Genomic DNA, 22,739 nt, shown 5'->3' on the forward strand with positions numbered 1-22,739 from the left:
CTAGATAGCTGGGGTTACACAAAATAAATAGCAACAATGTTGTTTTTGCATGTTGTAAATGTGTCGTTCTATTTCTTGCTTGCAAGGCAGCTGTGGTCGGCTGCCTGTCTATCGTTTCTCGTTCACACGTCAGGAATAGTGCGATCGAGACCCTCATGTCCCAGACGGAAGGAGAATAGAATTGGAGGGAAATAAAATTAGAGGGTGGGGAATCAGAGAGAGAGAGAGAGCTATTTTCATGAAGGACTCAATCTGCAGGGGAGAACACGAAGGCAGCCCCATGCATGTGCCTTCTGCAAGGTCATGCACGTGCAAGACCAGCTGGATGCTACTGTTTCTCAGCACGCGCGCACACACACACACGTACGTGTCAGTCCAATACGTCACACGCATGCCAGATACCCAAACTTTACAACTTAAACGCTCTTTGGAGTCCGTAGCCAGACATTAGTCTCCCGGGGCGGTAGTTATGAAGCGAGGGTAAGTCGTTGCCCTGGGGCAGGATGGGGAACTCGAGGACAAGCTTCTTGTTTCCAAAATTATAAAGTGGTGTCTAGACCCCTAAAATATTTTACCATAAAGCCGTAATTATAAATCGGTGGCACAGATGCCTTGGGATAAAGAAACACCCGCGTAGCACCCTCGGGGTCTGGACACCAATTCATTACTTCGGACACAGGATGCTTTTCCCCAAGTTCCCCATTTTGCATTAGGGAGACGACTAACTGCGGCCATATGAAGAAGCGGGTAGGGAGGGTGTCGCTAAATCTCGGCATTAAATTTTGTTAGTTCCAAGAATCTCAGCAACTTTAAGTGAGGATTTACTGCCACTGTGTGTGTAACTGCCATAAGTCGTCTCCCGCCGAGAAAAGTGTCTCAGCAGAGGGAGCTAACACCGGCGAATTACCGCTAAACTTCAATACTTGTAACCTTGTTACGAGGGGAGAAGGACCACTGTGGTAATTCTCTGTGAGAAGGAGGTTACAGGGCAAGCTGTGGCCTGACCGTGCGTCCACGCTAATCGCATCCCACCGGCACGTGCCTGCTTTCAACCGTGACGCGACGAACATTTGGAAAACTTAAACGATATATTAGTCGTCTACCAGATTAGAACAGTTGCAAAAGATGAATTATTCGAATCATGCAGGACACACAGATACCATATATGTCCACTCAGTTCGAAATATTGTAAAAAGAATTTGTATTTCCACCATGACCACACCCCGCCCCCTTCATGGTTTGTCTGCAAAGGCTCGGGCCTGGGGCAGTAATGTTGTTGAACTGTGTCCTGAGCGTTTAACCCTTTCTGCACCTAGGAGGTACATAATCCGCTGCTGTCCATTGACTTTTTACGATATTGCTCCAGACTAGACCCCCGAAGTGTCATTTCGTTTGAAAAAGTGCCCCAGATTTGTGTGGTGCTTCTGATGTTTCCTATCCTTTTCCATCATCTGTGTTTCAAATGCCAGCTGTGTGGGTAACAATTCGCTGACGACTGTCTTTGGCCAGAACGTCAGATTTGTTCTTAGACATGTTTGATTTTAAGATTCTCTTGCCAAAATGTGACAGCCTTACAGGAGGAGTCAGCACGAGCGACCAGCCCAAATAAGCACTTGTGCTTGGGAGGGAATGTCGCACAACCTGACTCACAGTAGGCCAACAGGGGTAGGGGGCCGGGAGGTGTAAGGGGAGGAACGTTCCCACGCCTATGCTTTATATTCAGGAGGAGTGTTTGCGAGGGATTTAAACTGTACCGCCAAAGCGGGTCACGGCGCCGTTTTTATCAAATCGCAGGTCAGCGTGTTTAACCGCAGTCGCGTTTAACCTGTCGGTTGATACTGAAGAATAGCCTTTGGATGTGCATTAACAAAACAAAGATGATGATGGCACAGTTTATAATGTTGTTACGAAGAAATATAGAAAAGTAAACTAAATAACCATATAGGGTAGTGTAGATTGTGAACATAGGCCCCTTTTATTTTATTATTATTTTGGCGGGTCTGGAGCATGTGCACCAAAGTCAGTGACACGTTATAACTGGCTTGATCATTCTCTGACCGCTCCTCTGGCCGGTCTTACACTTTGACCTACCGGATCACCGAGCGGCTGTGACGTCAGTTACCGACAGAGCGTGGTCGGGGGGCGTGCTGGCTGTGGCGTTCCTTGAGCGCGTGGTATCAGCACCTTGACGATGGCGGTATAGGAACATTTAAACTCTCTGTCACCCACACACACGTTTACACTCTGCACCCTGTATACAGTCACGGTGCAGGTGCAGTCAACGGTATGTGGTGTCCGAACCAACCTACCCCGCCCCCGAGGTTTTTTCCAGTGCGGGAGCGCCGGGGAGACAGTCGCACAGCCCCCATGGCTCACTGCACTTGCCTTTGCTAATCTCACCTTGCACACCACGCTGCCGGCACCTCATCTCGTAAACGTGACCGACCCTCGCCAGCTTATGGTTATTTCGTCGGTCTTCCCTCTCAAGGCAGCCAAGCGAGGGCGGAAATCGCAGATCTTGTGGAGTGGTTGTCGCGTGCAGGCGGTTGTTGTCACTTGAATCGGGGACACGCCGCGCTTGGTGTCTCAATCACATATACTCTGCCTTGTCTTTATTAGCATGCTTTGGTTTCCATACGAAACACCTCTAGTATTTATGTTGTCGATGGTTGTTGCTTGTTGCTGGTGGTGTTGGTCGTGGTGATATTTACGTTTTAATCCGAGTTCGTAGTTTCGACGAGACTGACGGAGGTCGAAAGTCACTTTTACCTTTGTGGTATCAACAAAACATCCGCGTGAATGGCTAAGGTCAGGACCTTGACCTGCCTAGCGAACCCCCCACCACCCTCTAAATATGCGATGTTGAGATCAGAGCGACATTTCGTGACATCTGAGATCAGGCATCCCGTGTTTCCCCGAAAATAAGCCCCAGGATGATTATTCAGGATCCTTGTGATATATAATAAACCCTACCTTAGGTATAATCCCTAGTCAAGGGCGTCAGCCAGAGGATCGATTTCCTTCGTTGAAACGCACGATGAGCGTTTTGAATTATAAAGTAATGATACTAATAAATAAATAATGAATAAAAGAATATGAGTTGACGATGTTCCAGAAGATGACATGACTGTATTAGAATAAATGTAGATTTTTGTACATGAAAAAAATGATATCCCTTGAAAATAACTTTTAATACCTTTTTTGGAGCAACTAATTAACATAAGACCCGGTCTTATTTTCGGGAAAACATCCTCCCCACTCTAACTCTCCTAGTTTCTTTGACTTATCCATTTGACTGTTTTCATGACATATCCCTGATGTGCGTATATGTCAACATAAGCCTCTTTACAGGTAGTTTCATTTACCTCATCTGATTTTTTTTTCATTTGTTTATTGTAAGGACGCACAGGTGGAGGAGAGAGAAAAAATCATTTGCCCTTTCTTTGTCTTTCTCTGTGTACCCTCCGTCGAGTGGATGACTAACAGTATATAACTGCACGCCCTCTGTCAGTGCAGGTTGGCAACTGCACATCAACATGCATGTTGGTATGTTCACTGGCATGCAGTGTGTGTTGTCCTGTCATGTCAGGGACACGTGACTGTCGGTACGTTGGGGGCGGAGGTCGGGACCACGAGCTTTGCTCATCAGACGAGATGCTGGTCATGACCATCACATCGCGCCGACCACAGATAAAGGATGGTGCCATCTCTCTGGGACACAGTGCCCTGGTCTTGTAATGAGATTAATTGTGATGACAATTGATAGCCACTAAAATTAGAGAGTGATCCGTGTCTTGTCAGATCACAATAAGTACAATTTCTGGACGTTGATGATGGTTCTGATCCTTGTGAGTGGCTTGTTATGGTCTCATGTCATTCGCTAAAGCAAGAATTAAACCGTGAATGAAATAAAGTTTGTGCTTTGATCAGTATATTTGACAGGAAAGTACTTCCACATGTTTGGGGAAGAGAGGGATGAAAGGTGAAAAACCCGGAGAAATTTCAGTCAAATTAACCTAGTGTGAATAAAGATATGACAAGTAAACTTTACATTTTGACAGACGGATTGGGCCAGTGGGCCGTAGTTTGCCCACCCGTGCACTGGGATCTACATCACTACTTGAACATAGAGTTGTTTACTTGTTTATACGTGAATGGTTAGTAAGCAAGGAAAATTGATGTTAAAGGATAAAACTTGTAGTACCCCGCTCTATGGAAAATATCCTTAGAGCACCCTGTCTGGGTGTTCTTTTATCATACCTATCTTTAAAAGGAAAAGAAGAAGGAAAAAAAAAAATCCACTGCCCAAGGTCGGGCCCCATTGACAGCCGCGAGACCGGGTATAGCACCCTCTACCCGTCCTCTGCCCCTTCTCCCTCTCGTCAGGCCTGGTCACATGAGCCCAGTGTGACCCCATCGAGCATGCAGGAGCTGCTCACGCACTCAGTTCCAGAGTTTACACGGGGGGCGGGAGTTTAATACTTGACTGCAAGCTGCCCCGGGGCTGAGCGGGTCACAGAAGACCTATTGACACTCACCTCGTGCATGCCGTGCTGTCTATTGTGTTCGTGTGTGTTTGGAGAGAGCTCGCAGCTGATCAGGTTTTACTTTGATCAAACGGTGTAGGAGGTGTGGTGGTGGTGGTGGAGGCGGTGACGAGGGCCTTCCCCGCTGAAAGTTATATGCGCTTTTATTAAGCATGTCATATCTTTAAGCGGCAAAACGTGTTTAACCCAGCCCTCCCTATGTTTCAAGGGGCCAAAACAAACAAAAACATACACACACGTGTCATGTAAAACACAGTTTAGATATTTAATCGCAATGTTTGTGATACAATAACCTTGAGAGATACCGGCGGCTTGGCACGGAGGACACTGTGAACCCCTGAACCCCCAAGGTGTCCTTGTAATGAGGTCTGAGAGCAAAGCACTGGTTTTGGTGACCAGCGATTTATCACTGTCTCTACCCCAAAACTTCCTTGTTGTTTCCTCGATGTTGTTTACCAGGCCCATGTGATGCTGTTTGTATTCAGTTACACACCATAGCACACTGGAAAATACCTTTTACACTGTTGTATCCCTTCCTAGAACTTGAAAAAAAAAAAGCTTTGTATTACTAGACCACTGAAACATTTTGAGAAGTCTTTGTGGCGTCTTTTCTCTTTTCACATTCGTGGTCTACTGGAGTACATTGTCCGTGCATTTTAATACTTTTTCTCGAGCTCTCTTCCCCCTCTCTCTTATTCTGTGTGAGAGAGAGCTTTGTCAAATATGGCGACAATAAACAATGCTGTATAGTCGTGAATAGGGTTTTGTAGGCACTCCAGCTGTAGGCACTTGGCCCCCTCGACATTCCGACATAGAACTTGGGTATTTTTAACCGGCAGCGAATGGCTGTAACCCTGATGAAGGAGAGCATCAGGCTGAGAGCACTTTGTGTCGGCCACTGCTCTGACTCCCTCGTCAGTGAGTGATTAACAGAGGCCCTTAACCTCATCTTTCCGTCGCGCTCATTCAGCACTGGGGTTAGGGATGGAGGGAAGAGACGGAGAGAGGGAGTGACAGTGGCAGTCACGACAGAGCGGGAATATTATCAACAGTTTGGTGTTGTATGCTGTCACACTGCCCTCTACCTTTTGTTAATACTATTTTACTCTCTCTCTTTACTATTATATATTTTCTTTCTTCTGTCACTCATTTTTTTTTTTTAATCTTACATACAGGTTCCGGTAAGCGCTAGCAATGGTCACGTACACAGGAAAGTGACGTTCCCCTTCTTGTGACATAGCAATCACATGTTTGTCACACTGCTCAGCGGCCATCGGTTTCCTTTTACAAGGGAAGTCAAACCTTCCTGTCGCAAGGCACAGCACTGACCTGTAGACAACACGGTTATAGATATAAAGAGTCCCTGTATATACATAGCTGCGGAAGGTAGGCAGTATGTACAATGTACTCACAAATCGGAGGTCACCCCTCTATTATAAGTCTGTCCTAGCTGACTACAGCAAAATACCGAGAACAAGTCCTTCTACAAAAGTTCCTGCTAAATCCACGAACAAAGGCGGAGCAAGAGATCGAAACCAGGAACAGTATGTAGCAAAACGTAGCTTACAGCACTCCAAATAACAGTTTGACAGGAAACGACTAAAAGAAATGTCGCCAGAGTAGAATCATCATTGCCTACTCAGGAAAAGATACAGGAACAAGAAAACGATCCCGGAAACGTGTGTTAGGAGTTTGTTGTCAGTCTGTACAGTAGGCGTTCAAGTAACTGCAAATAACTTGCTTCTTCTTCGAGATTTTCTGTGGAATGCTGTGTTGTATAGAGGGATAGGTATTGAGGAGGGTAGACATGAACAATGTATAGGTTGATGTACTGTCAGCAGGTTACAGTGTTTGTTATAGCCTTGCTCATGTGCATGTTTCCAGTATTTGTAACGGGAATAACAGATCGATGACGTCGCCCCCACACGTGCCGAGAATACTCCGATAGGTGAGCGACCGCACCCCGTATGATGATTAGTGAATGGAATGAATGAAATGCTCCGAACACCGGTCGCTGAGTCACTCCCCCCAACGGCTGATCTATTTTTGTCCACACACAATCTCTTGTGTATCAAGCGTGGAATGCTCCTGGCCTTTTTGTTTTTGTTTTTATCAATGAGCTGACTTCAGGTTTAATAATAATAATAACAATAACGAGACAGCACATCAACTATACATGTGATGTGAACAATGAGCAAACACTGAGGTGCATTTCGCCAAGTTTACAATTTAGTTCCGTGATCGGGTTAGTTTAATCATTGTTAAATAAAAAGCAACTTGATGCTACTTGCACAGGTGTCCATTTGTTCGTGTTTAATGCCGGTTTATATGACACTACGAGCGGTAGGACAGTTACGAGGCGATTCAGGATGCAGGATCTGTCCCTGTAGGCCTGTAGGGTAACCTCAGTGTGAGGACTTCTTGACTGCACTGAACAGCGCAGGTGGAGGAGGACATGAACATACAACCTATTTAAGTGTTCGTCCTTTACTAACAATTTTAACAGTTTATCAAAGTTACGGTCCGTTTCTCCGACTGTGGCCAACTGTTTCGGCCTTCTAGTCACTTCTGACACATCCCAATATGCTGAGATCGCAGGGTCACCAGGTCTTTCTATCTCTTGAAAAAAAGTTACGAAAAGAGGGGAATTCACTTAAATATTTGTCAGGATATGAAATATTTAGAAGCCATAGAATAAAAGCCGGTGTTAGTGATGTCAGCTGGATGATAACAAACAACGTTCAACTAAACGATGATAAAACGCCCTCCTATACTCCAGATGAAGAAATCAACCTTCGTTGGTTAGTCCGCCCAGTCACTCCAAGGTGGGCGAAACCAACATCGCCTTTACATCATCCGTCGTTATCTGGGATTCATTGTTGCACCACTCTTGATAAACAGGTTACAGCTGTCTGTCGGTCTGTCCTTTGTGATAACAACCTCTCTCCCATTACATCCCAGCCAGACAACTCCACTCTCCATCTGATGACCGCATCCTAACTCTTCCTGTCCGAACAACATATGGCCACAGGATGTCTAGTTACTGTGCACAGAAACAATGGAACTCTCTTCCTTTCCATATCCGCCACCTACCCACTATTCAATCCTTCAATGTGCACTGAAACACACTCCTTCCTTGAGCATTCCTCCTAACAGTCACACAATGGTAGTCCTCTGTCACCCTCTTCCCCCCGTTTTCCACGCATTGGTGCTTTGCTATTCGTCTTCCTCTGCATAATAACGATGCTGTAAGTTCTTGTTCCTTGATTTCTCTCTGCGTTTTCTATATTTGTCTACATTTGTCGTCAGTACTGTTGTTTATTCTTCCGTCCGTTGTATGCTGTCCGTATATTCCATGTCTCATTCTTGTTTTAAGCCCTAAGAACATGCTCATTACAAGTGTGAGTATGCACGCTATACAAATCTTTCATTTATTACCCTCCTCCTCTGCATCTCCTCATCATCATCTTTCTTGCCGTAAGGAAGAAGTTCGGCTTTTTAAGATGCTGAAGCGGCAGAGATGGAGGAAATGGGTTTCGATACCAGCTAATAGCAAAGACGTGTCCGGTTTTCGATTTCCCACTCAGGTCAAGGCATAAAGTGGACGTGGGCAGTGTCACCTCCACTCACCACTGTGCCCGTTGCATTGTCCAGAAGATCAAGTCCCCGGCGGGAAATTCTAAGCGAAACTGAAAGTCTGTTTTGCATTAACTTAACGCCCTTCTCACAGGTGCTGTATGCCACGAACTAGGAGTTAATATGCCAGAAAGTAAAAGAAGAAAACTGTCAAAGCTGACATTTCAAAAATAAACAGTACCGGCAATTAGTTTTTTTATTGACTTTCTTCGATATTTACTATTCACATCCACAGGACCCTCTGTTTTGAGTTAGTAGATAAGTGATGGACTAAACCTCTAAAAAACTGAGTGAACATCGATTCCATATTCTATACACCGGGAAGCAAAGAGAGGCACAGTCAGAAGGACCACAAGATGTAGAGGGCTGGCACCTACACAGATGTCACGTGTAAGATGCGAGTGTCGGTTGATAAGCTGTGTCTAGTGCACGTGCAGCTCGAGTCACTGCGCTCTAAATAGGCTTTGATCCTTTCTATATTCATCCTCTCTGCCATTTAAGTTGGTTAGTCATAAATGTTGTGTATACATATATTTACATCACAATTATATTTGTTTTCTATTGTTTGTTTGTTGTTTAGTTCCTTAGTCATGTGTTCATTTGTCTGTAGATCAGATTTCAGGAGAGGGGACTAAGGAACTGAAGACAAAGCAGTTTGAACGAGAAAACAAACGCTTACCTCGAGGAGAAAATGAGGCCAATGTTGTAGTCATTTATATTTTTCATAAAGACTATATTTATTTTTAAATGTCTAGTAGGGTGCAATTTACCTAAAGAGGTCAAACATGACGTCACGTTCAATTAACAGTTGACATTAGCTGTAAACCATGGCAACCTAATGAAATCTCTCTGCAATACTGATATATGATCTGTTGATAGTTTTTCGATGTAGACATGGGTCTCGAGAACGGAAGTTGGGGGAAGGGAGATGGTATTTATGGGAGAATAGTATTTATCCAGATTTGAGGAAATAGCAACTTGCACTGAGCTGTACACAGTTCTAAGAAAACAAATCACCCTCGCTGTACCCTCAGCAGCTCCTGACGCATAAACACTCACAGCGACACCTGTTGCTGTCTACAGCTCGTAAACTATTCCGTACACCAATCGTTGGGTAGAGCCCCGCCGGATGCGTGTGTGCGTGCGTGTGTGGGGTGGATGGGTGGGAAAGACGGAGCCGAGGTAGGGGTGGGACAGCTGGAGGTCACGCTTGGCTGCGCTGTCACCGCGCGGGTCACTAGCTGTGAACACACACACACCGCGCAGTAAGCTGAGCATCGCTGTGCAGGTCACACACTCAGAGCTTTAGAATATAATTCTACTGCCGCCTAAACCTGTCGGAAGTGGAGGGGGTGGGTGGGGAATGTGTGTGTTTGAGGGGGTGGAGGTGGGCGGGAGAACTCAGCCATATTCAACAAGCGGAAGGCTGTGTATAATCCAAGATTCCTTGCCCATGTCTGTCCTTACATTTAACGACCTCTGTCTCACACTCACATACAGAGAAAAAGAGAGATGGAATTTTTTACTAAGTAGGCCTAAACCCATAGCATCAATGGTAACAATCGCTGTATTAGTTGTTTCTGTATGAAACCCATCACACAGAAGGGAGGAACGAAAGGAGAAAGAAGTTGTGGGAAGAAATAAAAATCAAACGTTTTTTTCTTAAACCACGCAAGGCACATATCACCACATGTCATGAATAAACTTCTGTCTCTACCTGCTCCCTAACCACTGTTCTGCCATGAATTTCTCTACCATATCTCTTCTATTCTGGTGTCTCTACCTGCTTTCTCTCTCTCTACCTGCTCCCTTCTATTCTGCCACAGCTGTCTGTGTCTGTTCTGCTGTACTACCAGATCGATCCTACCTACCTACCTAAGTTATTTGATCAGTCTTCTGCGTCCTGTAAAAGCCACCTACGAAAACAGTTACTTGAGCAGGTTTATGTCCCCTGTCCTGTGTCGTCTGCCGGCATATTTGACTCGAGTTGTCTTCTCCATCTTATCCACTGCACGAGTCTCTTCCTTTCTGCTCCTGTCTGCCTCAACCTGACACAACTGCGGACTGGGAACAAGCTGACATACTTGGCTGATGTCCCTGAGCATCGCACACACAACTCCACACTAGGAAACGAAAACTGATTCGATGAGAACGACTCATCGACAAAAAAAATTGATCCATCTGTGTTCAAAGTAGAATTCTGAGGTGTTAAAAAGACATAAAATCTTAGCTTTCAAAATGTTGAGCTGTATAGTAAACATGCAATCTAAGCTTTCAGAATTTACGCGGACAACAACGACAACAGCGCCGGCAACAAACTGGCCTACCCGGCAGGGTTAAAGTTTAAAGGTAGTCCCGTGACCCTTCGATCTTTGGGGGGGAGTGCGGTAACTTAGTTTTAGTGAATAGAAAAAGTGGTGTCAGGACAGAGCCTGAACCTAGAACTCGCAGTTTCTATCTGTGCAGACACGACGATGATCCAGAACCGTCAGACACCCCGTCACCGTTAATGTCAGCTGAGACACAGGTACAGATCTGTCGACAGTCTTTTATGTCTTTGGGGAGACACACAAACGATCTGTTGTTGGCGTTGGTCATAAAAACAAGCGAGCTGTTATTATTTTTTTTTCCTACCATCGTGATCTACAAATCCTTTATCCGTTTGTGTTTCCGATTTTATTGGTGATTGTGTTGTTCAGCGACAGCTTGACTGTCAGAATAAAACACCGTTAGGTACGCGGAGGAACCGGTTTGCAAGGTGTGTCCAGGGCTGGGCCCGAAACGAGTGTAATACTGTGTTGAACTCTGTATAGTCTACAGTTATAAAGAGCTATTTGCTCATTTCGTTGTGGTCGTCTGTCAGTTCAATTTCAATGCCCTCAAACGGGTGTGGCGTTATAACAATCGCTAACTGCTGGAGTTTCCACTCTGGGCTTCCCCTCGCCCACCTTGAACTCTCTTGCATACTGACCTCACCTGGCATGTCGCAGATGTGTAGATACCTTGGAGGCTAACAGAATGGGATTTTCTGATGATAAATAACCTAGATGTTTGCCTCTTATGTCCGCTCCATAACGATACTCTGGAAGAGCACCACGTGACAGCACGCCTGACAAACAGAACAGAAAAATAACAACAAATACTGCAGACATCATGACGACACGATAAGGCTGACAATTCACAATTCCCTCCCATCTATCAGAAAGATAGAGGGAGGAATCGGGAAAATAGAGGACAGTGTAAATTTCCTATGACCAGGAATTTGTACAACAAAGGAGTCAGTGAATATATATATATATAATTTTGTATATATATATATCAAGCTAAGTCACGAGGAGTGCACACCCGTCATTCCCTGCCTTCTATTTATAGCTTGTTGTTAAATAAAACGAACATAGAGAGCAAACGTAGAATCCACTCTCTAGGATTAATTTCTACTCAAGTGTTTGTTTTCACACAAACGTCAGTCCTGCCCTCTTTAATGAGCTTTCAGAAGGTTACGAAGGGAGGCAGGACTCCACGTGATCTCTTACACACCAACGGACGTGGCCGACGGGAATTTAAACACACACAAGATATTGTAGGTGAGGAGCAGGCTGGTCTCAGGAAAGAGCATTGTCCGACAAATCACATATTTACTCTCATGGTACTCGTACAAAAACAATTGGTCAGGCACAAAAAACTCTATGTAGCTTACATTGAATTTTACAGAGCCTTTCACCCGGTAACAAAAGAAAACCTATAGCATGTACTCCAAGAAGATGGTATTCATGGAAAGATTACAGAGCCATCAAAGCTGTGTATGAAGTTGTTGAGGCTAGAGTAAGAGTTGGGGGAAGGATTTGACAGAGACCTTCAACTGTCCGAGGGGTCATAAACAAGGTGCTTAGTCCCATTTTGTTTTCCTTGTTTATAAATGAATTTACTATTGAAATTCGACAAAAAATGTATATAAGCATTTATCTTTCATCAAACTTAATTCAGTTGATTATTCTACTGTTTGCTGATGATATCGTACTAATGTATGAATGTTTTGTGTCTAGTTACCAAACTGGAACTTGTGGTAAATATCAAGTTGTTGCCAATATCAAACACTTTCTGAGGAAATTTAAGTTACGGTTGATGGATTTTTTTGGCATCAGGAATGGCATAGCAAAGTGAATTCTAGTCCGAGGTTCTTTCCCTATAATTTATTCAAATCTTCCATAATACAGAGTAGGTTTCTTGGAGACATCAAACACATTGGTAAGAGAGATGCTCTAATAAGATTTAGCTGATGTTTCAGGTCTTTACTACCATTAGCTTCGCTTTTGTTATGCGAAAATAAGGATATAAACTGCTCTTTTTGTCAAGATGAAGAAACCCAAATACACTTTTTTTTTGTCTGGCCAATATAATCTCACTTGAAAGCTAGTTCCCCGCAAAATATTATGAGACCTGCTCTAGTGAGATTCCAACTTATAATGTCAGACGCTAGAACTAATATTTGTAACCCTTTAGCTGCACTCGTCTTCAAAGCATTGGACCATAGAGGTAAGTCCTTAAAATAGTTTATGTTTGTGTGTGTGTGTGTGTGTGTGTGTGTGTGTGTGTGTGTGTGTGTTCTCTTTGCACTTGTATTTCCAGTAAATTTACCGCATTCTATTTGGTTAGGGTTAGTAATTGTATATTGTATGTAGTAATTGTAAAAGCACAGTGTGACGTTTGCTATAATCACGGACGTGTAACACAAGTTCGTGGTTAAAAAATATATATATATGCCGTCGTGTTGATGACAATTTAATCGCCTACTATACAATTTATGTCTACTTACCTTTGATGGTTTTGTTATGCCCCCCCCCCCAGCCCTTGAAACGGGCCGATGGTCTAGTCAGTAAAGGAGCATTCTCTCTCATTCTCTCTCTGTGCAAGTAAGGACCGAATAAAAATAAAACATGGCGGGTTACCTTTTAAATCCGGTTTTATGCAACTCATTTTTAATCAAGGTTTATTCAACTTGCGTATAATACACCATCAAACGGTGCTTAAAATGCAACATATTTTAAAATAAATAACAAAGCCTTGCAATTACAGCAACTACAACTATAGACAACAGCCACGATGTCTTCGAGGTCATTCCATCACATTCACACTTGCAGTGCACAGTGATCTTCTCCCGCAGTGTCCACATTCTTTTCAAATGCAATTGCCGGGTGCGTGACACCCCATCAGATAGATGTCGCCCCCGTAATCGTCCGGTGTCAGGGCTTGGTGTGAGCATCACCACGCTGGTCCACCGCGGTCGGCACTGGATACGTCTTGGGTGACAAACGTCCTTCGTAGTGACGCCACTGTCCTGCACCGACGACGTCACCAGCGAGGCGACCACGTGACGCAGTAGATAGCAGTAACTGCTGAAGCAGCATTGCGGGTTTGGCGCACGGCCATGGCTGTGGGGATGGCAGGCTCCCCCCAACACACACACCATCGCCCCCACCGCTCTGCCCCACTGCGTGGCAGGTACTGTCAGTTTACGATGTGCTGAGAGCTCCACGATGCTCGAGTGATAGGCAGGTAGGTGTTTCCAGTCGAGTTTCCACTGTGGTGTAGGTTACATCACGCATAACGCGACCGTGTAGTGTCGTCAGGCACGGGAAGAATAGACTTCAAATATGCTTCTCATTATCTTGTCATATCTCTCTCTCACACACTAAAATAACGGGAGGAAGGTTGTGCGTGCGTGCGTGCATGTGTGAGTGTGTGTGAGAGAGAGCGATGACAAGACATCCCACACAAGCCAGCCAGAGCTGGTTGCTGTATTTCGCCATACGTTGGCTGATGGCGGAGACTGTCTGTGCCAATAAACACTCCAAACGTTCGCCAACTGCTGAAGAATCAGGACCGCCGGCAGCGCTTAATCCTGTCTGACTCGTCAGGCATCTACTTTGTCTTGTACAGCTTTGGCATTTCATCGTTGAACAGTCTCTCAGGATACTACTTTGTGTGCACTTTCCCCTCAACATTTCCCCACATTCTATGGGGAAGCGGGTGGATACGATGGCTAGCTCCACTTGTACTGGAAGGGAGGGAGGGGGTGATGGTGGGAGACGATTGTGAACCCGATTTGTCTCCTATCGGTTACGTGTAGAAGATTCGACCTTTTGGACGAACAGACTGTAAACAAAACATCAGTGAAGCACTCAGCAACATCCTTTTTTTTTTTTTTTTTTCGCGCATCTACTGATGAGAATTGCTTGGCATGGTGTGACAATATACATAAAAGCTAGTTACGGTATATCTGCCGTTCGTCAAGAGGTCTATCACTATTGGACACACTATACACTTGTGACATGAGTATGACCCTCTTGGAAGGTATTCTGGCTTGCGTGGACTTCGTGGCCACAACAGCATGCGACTATAAGATGAGTTTTGATCTAAAAACCACCACCACCACATCCACCACCACCAGCACATCCACCACCGGTCGTTAATCAGACGTTAACTCTCACATCCAAGACTGTTCGCATGTAGTTAAAAACCAACAACCGCTGACTCAACTATTTGCCATCAGCACACACCGGAACAAATAAGCTGCTTTTGCAACTATTTACCCATTAAATGTGTGATGATGTGTGACGGAATATTGTATTTATGATCACACCTGTTTATCTAGCTTTACAAGAACGAAATAATAAGAAATCAGGTGGGGTTTTTTTAAAAGTATGTTATCGGTATATGAAAGGGGTGAAGTGGACATAACTCATATACAGATGAATCAGAACTCTTGTTCCTCCACTCGCCCACCGTGCCGCATCTTTTCCCCAATTCCAAACAGTTTACATTCCTATGTGTATGTTGAATTTCAAAGTTCCGACAGCACGAACTGGCGGCTCTGACGTCACGAAGCAGATGGCGAAGGCGGGCTGGGATATTTTGACAATCTGTTTACAGCAGAGAAACTTTCACTCAAAGCTATCTAGCTAAACGGAGAATTGAGGAATGCCGCCAAACTGACAGTTTCCAGTCTCAGTTCACTGGTGTTCAGACACTGGTCCTGACCACTCACCTGTGGATTAGCAGATTATCCAACAAAAACTTGGATTTTTTTTTTAAAGTTCAATGTGCAATTTTTACTGTTGGCCACTAGGACTAATGCTATGCAAATATTGTTTGTTTGTTTTTGTGGTTTTTGTTTTGTTTTGTTTTGTTTTGTTTTGTTTTTGTTTGAGAGGGGGATTATAAGGATTTGGAAAAACTTAATGCAAGATTACTAACTCCCTACATCTAGATTCTCGAGAAACACGCATACAAACATCATCTTGCACGGTATGAGGTCAACAGCACCGACGTCAAGATTGTACACAAGTGAAGGCTTCAGCCAATGGGAGAGCTGGATGTTAATTAGACTTATCTGTGTAGGTGGCATGACGTAACGATTTTGACCTCTTACTGTGTATGGTGAGGTTTGTAGGCTTATGTCAAGAGAACAATTCACCAGATTTCGGGAAGTACTATCTTGCACCAAGCTTTATCCAATCATAAAGAACTCCATCTCCACCAACCGTCCACATGTCTTGATACGAAGATGCTTATGTTCACACAGGGACAAAGTAGTGGAGGGAAAAGGCAAACCTTTTTTTTTTCTTCGCAAACTTTTTCAGTCGTGACACAACGACCAAATTAAGCAATCAGACTTTGTTCTCTTTGATAGTTTTTTTAATCACGTGAATGACGACAACGGTCAGACAGCGCACCGGCCGTTAGTCTCTCCATTTGTCTTAATTTCTCAGAAGGCGCCAGGCAAGCTTCAGGAACCGGGGACCCCGGAGGTCTTGGTGGTGTTCATTATGCAAATTTGAAGATCAAACAAGTTTTGCACAGGGTCTGCCGTAATCGTGTGGCGATAAGGTACGGGTGTGTATTGCATGTTATGCTATAAACGACCGCAGCAACAGCGCCAACGACAGAGAGGAGGGCAGGGGGTGGAAGTTGGCTCCGACGAACTTGGACGGAGGAAACGGCAGCAACGGGGTACAACGTCGGGCCCGTGACGGCGGGTAGAGGGGCAAATCCACCCTCCAAATGTGGGTGTGCTAATATTAGATGCACGCGGCAGGCCGCATCCTTGCAGCACACCCCGCGCATCTTAACACTCTGCGGGCTCCCAGTGACTACCTGCGATCATTATTTTTTAAATTCTCCTTCTTCCTTCCCCTGCTACCTTCTTCCCTCTCCCTTTCCCGTGCGTCACGAGGTTCGTTTGTGTTAACGTGCAAGGTCAGGACAGAGGACGTAAACGGTTATTGACAGATGCCCGTTGACCAGTGGACAGCAAAGTCCACACGCGGTTTACCAATCGTCGCTCCAGCAGTTGTGCTGAAGAATCTCATTTTAGTCTCTTCGCAATAGCGAGTAGAGTGCACGCGTGCGACAGCAAGTCCGTGCGAGTGTTTATGGTCTCGTACCGGAGATACATCCTTGTGAGAAACAACAAGTGGATGAATCACCGAGCGCGTCTGAGAGCACTTGTTCCTTAAGAAGCAGTTACTATTCGCTTCTATAGATGAAGACTTCCTAAGACCACGGACTTGTATATAGCTCCGTGGTAAAACTCATTGGGGTAGAGAAACCCTTACTCCAAGTTCAATTACCAATCGCAGACGGTGTGAAAGAATGAGAGTGGAAGAAGGAGAGAAGGGAGAAATAGAAACTCACATCCAAATCCTCATATGTGGTATGCACGGTCTACTTCATTATTCTCACCATCAACCACTTTCCCTCCCCACAGCCTAGCATGGAGTGTGCAGAGGTCAGCAGCGTGCTAAAAGGTGCTGGAGTTTGTACAGTCTTCATGAAAGGTGGAAGGGGGACTCAACGAATGAAAACCGTGTGATGATGGGACGAGGGAATTGATGTGAGTGGTGAGAAACGGTCTTGGGCCACGTGGAACGGAGACGTGAGACTCTTGCAGGACCAGGGAGACAGGAGCAGACAGCAAGTCGCTGGCCGCTATATATCTAGGTATGTCTGCCCGGTGAGCCGTTTCTTGTCACCAGGCTCCCAGCTCCGCGGCAGCTAACCACCTGGCGACTAGTGATGCCAAGGGGGTCCCTGAAGCGCGCGGAGGCAGCGCTGCAACCGATAGCCCAGCTCCTTGCCCTTGCTGCCATCCATGAATAGCACGTTACCTCCCCCTTACACATGACACATGCGCCCGGTATGAGTAGGTGCGTTTACTGTCACGCTCTCCCCCTTTCATGCATGCACGTCTGCAACCGCCACACACACACATGCACGTCATCCACACACACACGAAAGTTCACCTCTGTCTCTCTCTCACACACACAGGCACACTTTGTTACTTATACACAAAGATAAAAATGTTGGGTAAAGGAAGGCAAGGGGGAAGACTTAAAAAAGTACACATAGCCATATGTCTGACACGCCAATAAAATCGCTGACCAGGTAAGTTGGTAACTGGCACCACTACCCTTCCAAAATCTCGTAGACAACAGCACGCTTACGAGACGTCAAGGGGGGAAAAAGCATTCCTGGAGGAGGGCAGGGAAATACGCATAGCTCTCCAATACAGGTGTTCGTCAAAAGCCGAGGCGCACGTGCAGTGCCTCTGGTGAGCAAGATCGCAACTCAGCTCTCGTAACAGTGCAGTCCACAAAGTTTCACCCGAGGTGATATTTCCTGAAACAAGCTTCGAAACCTGTCCCACGCTTCGTCAAACAAGTACACTCCTATTTAAGTTTCAGATATCTAACACATCCTTCTAGGGAAGATAACTATTTTATATGAAGGTATGTTCCAGTTCGACTAATTCCATGTCTTGGAGGGGCCATTTGGGGGTGGCGACTAGGGCAACCGTCCAAGGTCCCACCCATGAGGGGGTCCCCGCCATGGGGGATTCTTCTTTCTACACTTACGGCTCTCGGCCACCCATATGACACCCGCCTAGGACCCCGCGTGTTGCTAAGGCCATCTCTTTCTGTCACTACATGGAAACAAAACTAAACAGCACTGATTGTCTCGACAGAATCCTCATTCATCATATGGTTTATGATGGATATTCATGCAAAAATATGATAAGCTATAACAAACTGTATGCGTATTGCTTTCCCCACTCTCATCATCTAGCATTCACCCGGAACGTTACCAATGTTGTCCTTGCTTTAGATATATATATATCAACAACACGTAACAAAAACACTGCCATAAACACTGAACATCGTTTAGTAAGGGCATAGTGCGCAACTCCGACTCGGTGTTCATCATAAGTTATCGACCTTGGTTTGCTCTTCGTCTCCTCCGCTGTTTTGCTCACCTACGCAGTCGGATACTTGTGGCGGCTGCGGAATCTGCTGTGCTGGCTTCTTCCTTCCAGGTGTGGCGGCTGGCGGTGCAACATTGTCTCTGGTTCCCCCCTCGACAGATTTTTTTACCCACTGGCTTGTCATATGCTGGACTGCCACCGTTATTCGTCACAAACGAGGCTCATTTAAGAAACATCCTGTCGGATAGTTTCTATTGGCAAGCTAAGTTTTAAAAATTGATATTGGTGAACACTATAGTGTAGCTGGTTCAAAAGTACTGCTGTATGATACAGCCACCAACATGATATGCAGCACCTCATCCTCACCCCTCCACCACGATAGTGAGAAGAGCGTGCGCGTGGGTGGCTGGGTGGGAGACCTGAAGGATGTGCACCGCGGTTTACTAGCAATACGGAATTAAAAAGGTTTTTTTTCTGGTGAGAAGGCAGCTTGGAAAACACTCCCAGCGAGCTGCCCCATCTTTTACTTTGCATTTAGGGCTTTGTAATGGGCAGAAATGAGAGCCAGAAAAAAAAGTGATTATTTATGATCACTGAATGCAGAGCAAACTTCTCAAGCAAGTGAAAGACGCCACCGCTGCTGATGACACGAAACCTCGGCTCAAGGGACGTAATGCTGTACCTACTTCCATCAAACCTGACAGGAGCTAGCAGTTGTCGTTCTTAGCTAAAGCCCATGTCAAAAGCCGCAACAAAAATAATCCACTTCATGTTGGCCTAAAGCTTTAAACCCATTTTATGTTTACTGCTTTAAATTCTTCCACGCTATGGTGCCTATCTTGATAGCTATACTTGACAGAAGCTTGTGAAATGGATTTATACAACACCTCCATAAGCATTTTCCTCTGGAGCTCAGTAAAAATTCTTAAGTGTTCACCTGTGGGTTTATTGAAAAATGCTGAGTGTCAGCAGTGCCACTGTGGACTCTAACTTCAAATCCCCAAAGATATACTCCTAGCCTTGAGAAGCGCAAACTTGCCTTGAGAAAATATAGCTTTAGAAAGTGGAAGCATTTTGTCTCATCCTTTTCAAAGACTGACATTGTTTCATCGTTTAAATAAGTCACTCAGCGTCCATGTGAACACTATATTATTTTACATCTGTTTTGGGTTACACAGCCACTCTGTTGTAAATGTTTGTATTTCTGTGATTACTTTTTTTTGCATGTTGAGTTGATAATGTATCCAACAATAGATAATAACAATAGAGAATTAAAGTAACTGCCAAGTGCTCCTACAAAACTATTTCTAGTTTGGAGTGCTCAGAAAAAAAATAATCACACTGATCGAACTCACACAATACTTCAACAGCACTGATTACACTTTTAGAACTCTGCAATTCAAAATACAGCTTATGACATATCTTCGGTGTCAATGACAAGCAGTAATAACATTTTGTTGTGTTTACTCGTTATTAATGTCTTGTTGTACATTAGCTAAAATACATGCAATTACAAAAGTCTTGTTACAGGCATAGACAAAAGTGTAACATCTATAAACAAGAATCTTTCATGCAACCTTGAATGTAAATGCAAGAATACCATTTCATACTGTAGCCACCAAAATCAAACACTGGTCATACACAAGCATTGCAGTTAGATCATAGAACCATTCAACAAAGAATCTAAACATCTTGGAATTATCATAGTTATGATAAATATACACTGTTCACTCATGGAAATAATATTTATTTCTTGCCATATAAGACTCAATGGATGTTTGTTTTTGATACAAAACAGTCAACACTTGTTTTAAATGTGGAAATTGGTTCATTCTGAGTTGATAACACCCCAAATCTATTCTGTAACATACAAATGAATCCATTACTCTAAATATCTATTGTTCATTTAAGATCAGACAAGCATACTTTCAACATAAGACTTTTGCCACTAACTTTTGTGACATATTTTGTCTTAAGAAATACCATTATAAGACTTAATGTAAGCTACCCCGAGTTTGCAGTCATTTTCTGTCTATTCACTTGTTCTGACATTTGCCACTCTTGTTCTTGATGTGTTTCAGTTGATTGTGTCTGCTTCTCCTTGTCTGCCAGATTCTTTATTTTCTGTTCTTGCCTTTCCAAGTCAAAGATTACCCCCTGACGAAGTCGCTGAAAATAAATTCACATGTTCTCATATATTTAAATTTAAAAAATCAAAAAGTGCCACTAAATTCATTTTACAAGAGACACAGCAGCAGAGAGAATGCACTATCAGACCTGGTCTTTTGCAATGTTTGACAAATCCCCCATCAGGCAGCCTGTCAACTCCTTCACATTTGCCATCCTGTTCTTTTTCTGCTTACTGTGATTTCACCCTCTCTAAATGTACCGCTAAAGGACCATCTTTGGTTGGGTGCCTAAGTCTAGTGACATGGCTGAACCATGACAGTTTTCCCCATTTGAGCAAGCAATGTTTCCTGGGGACCCAGCATGGTGGTGACTGCACTGTATATGAAATTGTTTGTTTTGTGTTCTTTATAAGAGATACGGAGCAGTCTCCTTAAAAATTTGGTTTCAAATGCTTGGATCTATCTCAGCAAGGTCTACATTTCACATCTGTACAGGAGGATGGTGACAATGAGAAGACTTGTACAGCATGTGCTTGGTGGTGAAGCTGATGTCTCTGCAGTCACATATTCTGTTCAGTCTGGCCATTGCTGCTGTTACAGTTGTGATTCTTATATAAATGTCAGCTGCACAGCTGCCATCTGTGAAAAACATAGTACCCAACCATGCAGATCTCTGCTCTATTGTGCCAGATGGTGTTGACCATGACCTTACTCTTGTCCATTCTAATCTCCATACTATAAGCATGTGCAATGTCCACCAAGGGGTTGTGACAGAAGTTGTCTACTCAAGGAGAATTATTTCAGTTTTGGAGGAATTACTTATTTGGGGTTAGTTTTTGTGTTAGTATTTAGTTTTTAATGCATAGCTCAGGGTTAGGTTATCGCTAATTAATTAATAATAGGAACTTTCCATTTTTTGTTTTTCGCAAGATCAGTCATAAATCACCGCGGGAGCTCACCTCTTTCTCCTTCTTCTGCCAAGAATGGACATAAGCTATTATGCTAGCCGTAAAGGTAACAGATACACCGAGCGTAATCTTGGATGCTCTTGACATTGTCTTTTCAGACAGAAGGCTCGCAGGCATAAGGTTTGTTTACGTTACATTCAAGCACGAGAACATGACGTCCGCCATATTGCCTATCCAAAAAGAGGCTGCAGACGACGTGACAAGAAAATCGTTTAATGCTGCACTAATCATTGTTAAACGCAATATCTGCCGATGAATATACATTTTAGATATATTTATGTACTTTCGGTATTTTTGAATACATTATTAACATTAACCTACTTACCAAGACGCAACAACAAATAAAGGGGAATAACCTTTGAATAATTTTTCACAAAAATGAAGCGTTTTCTCCCTTGTACTTCATCATACCATGATATTCTCAATTCTCCTAGTGCAATCACAAAAACAGTTGACCCACTCTGTAAATGAGACAGTTAAGACCCTGTGTGAGACGGTATTTGGTTTACTAAATAGTAGTCAGTATTCACATGTACCTCAAATAAAAATGAACAAACGTACTTCATTAGTCACGAAGCTGTCATTCCGCCATAACAGCAAGCACAGCAGGAAAGCCGATGTGTGCCCAGTCGTCAGTAATTTATGAAAGTTTCTCTGTCGGTTTAGTTTAATGAAGGTGATATGCTTTGAAATGCATGTGTTTGTTCGGGATCACAATATATTCATAGCGTTATAACGGCTGACTCCTCATAACTAGCCTGTAAATACACAGACAAACGCAAGACCATGTTTCGAGAGCGCTGATTAGATGATCCTTGACTTTCTTGCCCCATATGCCCCTTATAAAACTGAATTGTATAAAAATATAAAATATATACGTACACATAAGGAGAAAATTAGAGAAAACTCCCCTCTTGGCGCCCCATAGATAGCTGGGTCGACTAAGTTTACTGAGTTAAGTTAGTCGACGCGCCTCTCGATTTGGACTCCGGCTGATGTGCACAAGCGAACTTAAATTTCTTACTTAAGTTGGCCGACTTAACCGCAAACTTTACTCAGCTGAGTTCGCTGCTGGCGAGAATTCTCATCGGTGTGCACAAGCGGACTCAACTGCTTGCTTACTTAAGAAATGGGTCAAGACAGTGACCTCTCGTCCTTTTCGGAATTGCCCGGGAATTCTCTCGCGTCACTGGCTATT

General features: G+C 44.1%; 1 long non-coding RNA gene across 1 annotated transcript; it reads right to left on the reverse strand.

Annotated features, from left to right (window-relative positions):
- Positions 1-19,825: 19,825 nt before the first annotated feature.
- Positions 19,826-21,719, reverse strand: LOC112570936. Its single transcript, XR_003100722.1, has 2 exons — positions 21,533-21,719; positions 19,826-20,613 (listed from the first exon to the last, which is right to left on the reverse strand). It is a non-coding gene; the product is annotated as an uncharacterized LOC112570936 (long non-coding RNA).
- Positions 21,720-22,739: the final 1,020 nt, after the last annotated feature.

The sequence above is a fragment of the Pomacea canaliculata genome, linkage group LG8 (assembly GCF_003073045.1).
Source record: "Pomacea canaliculata isolate SZHN2017 linkage group LG8, ASM307304v1, whole genome shotgun sequence".
Lineage (NCBI taxonomy): Eukaryota > Metazoa > Mollusca > Gastropoda > Architaenioglossa > Ampullariidae > Pomacea > Pomacea canaliculata.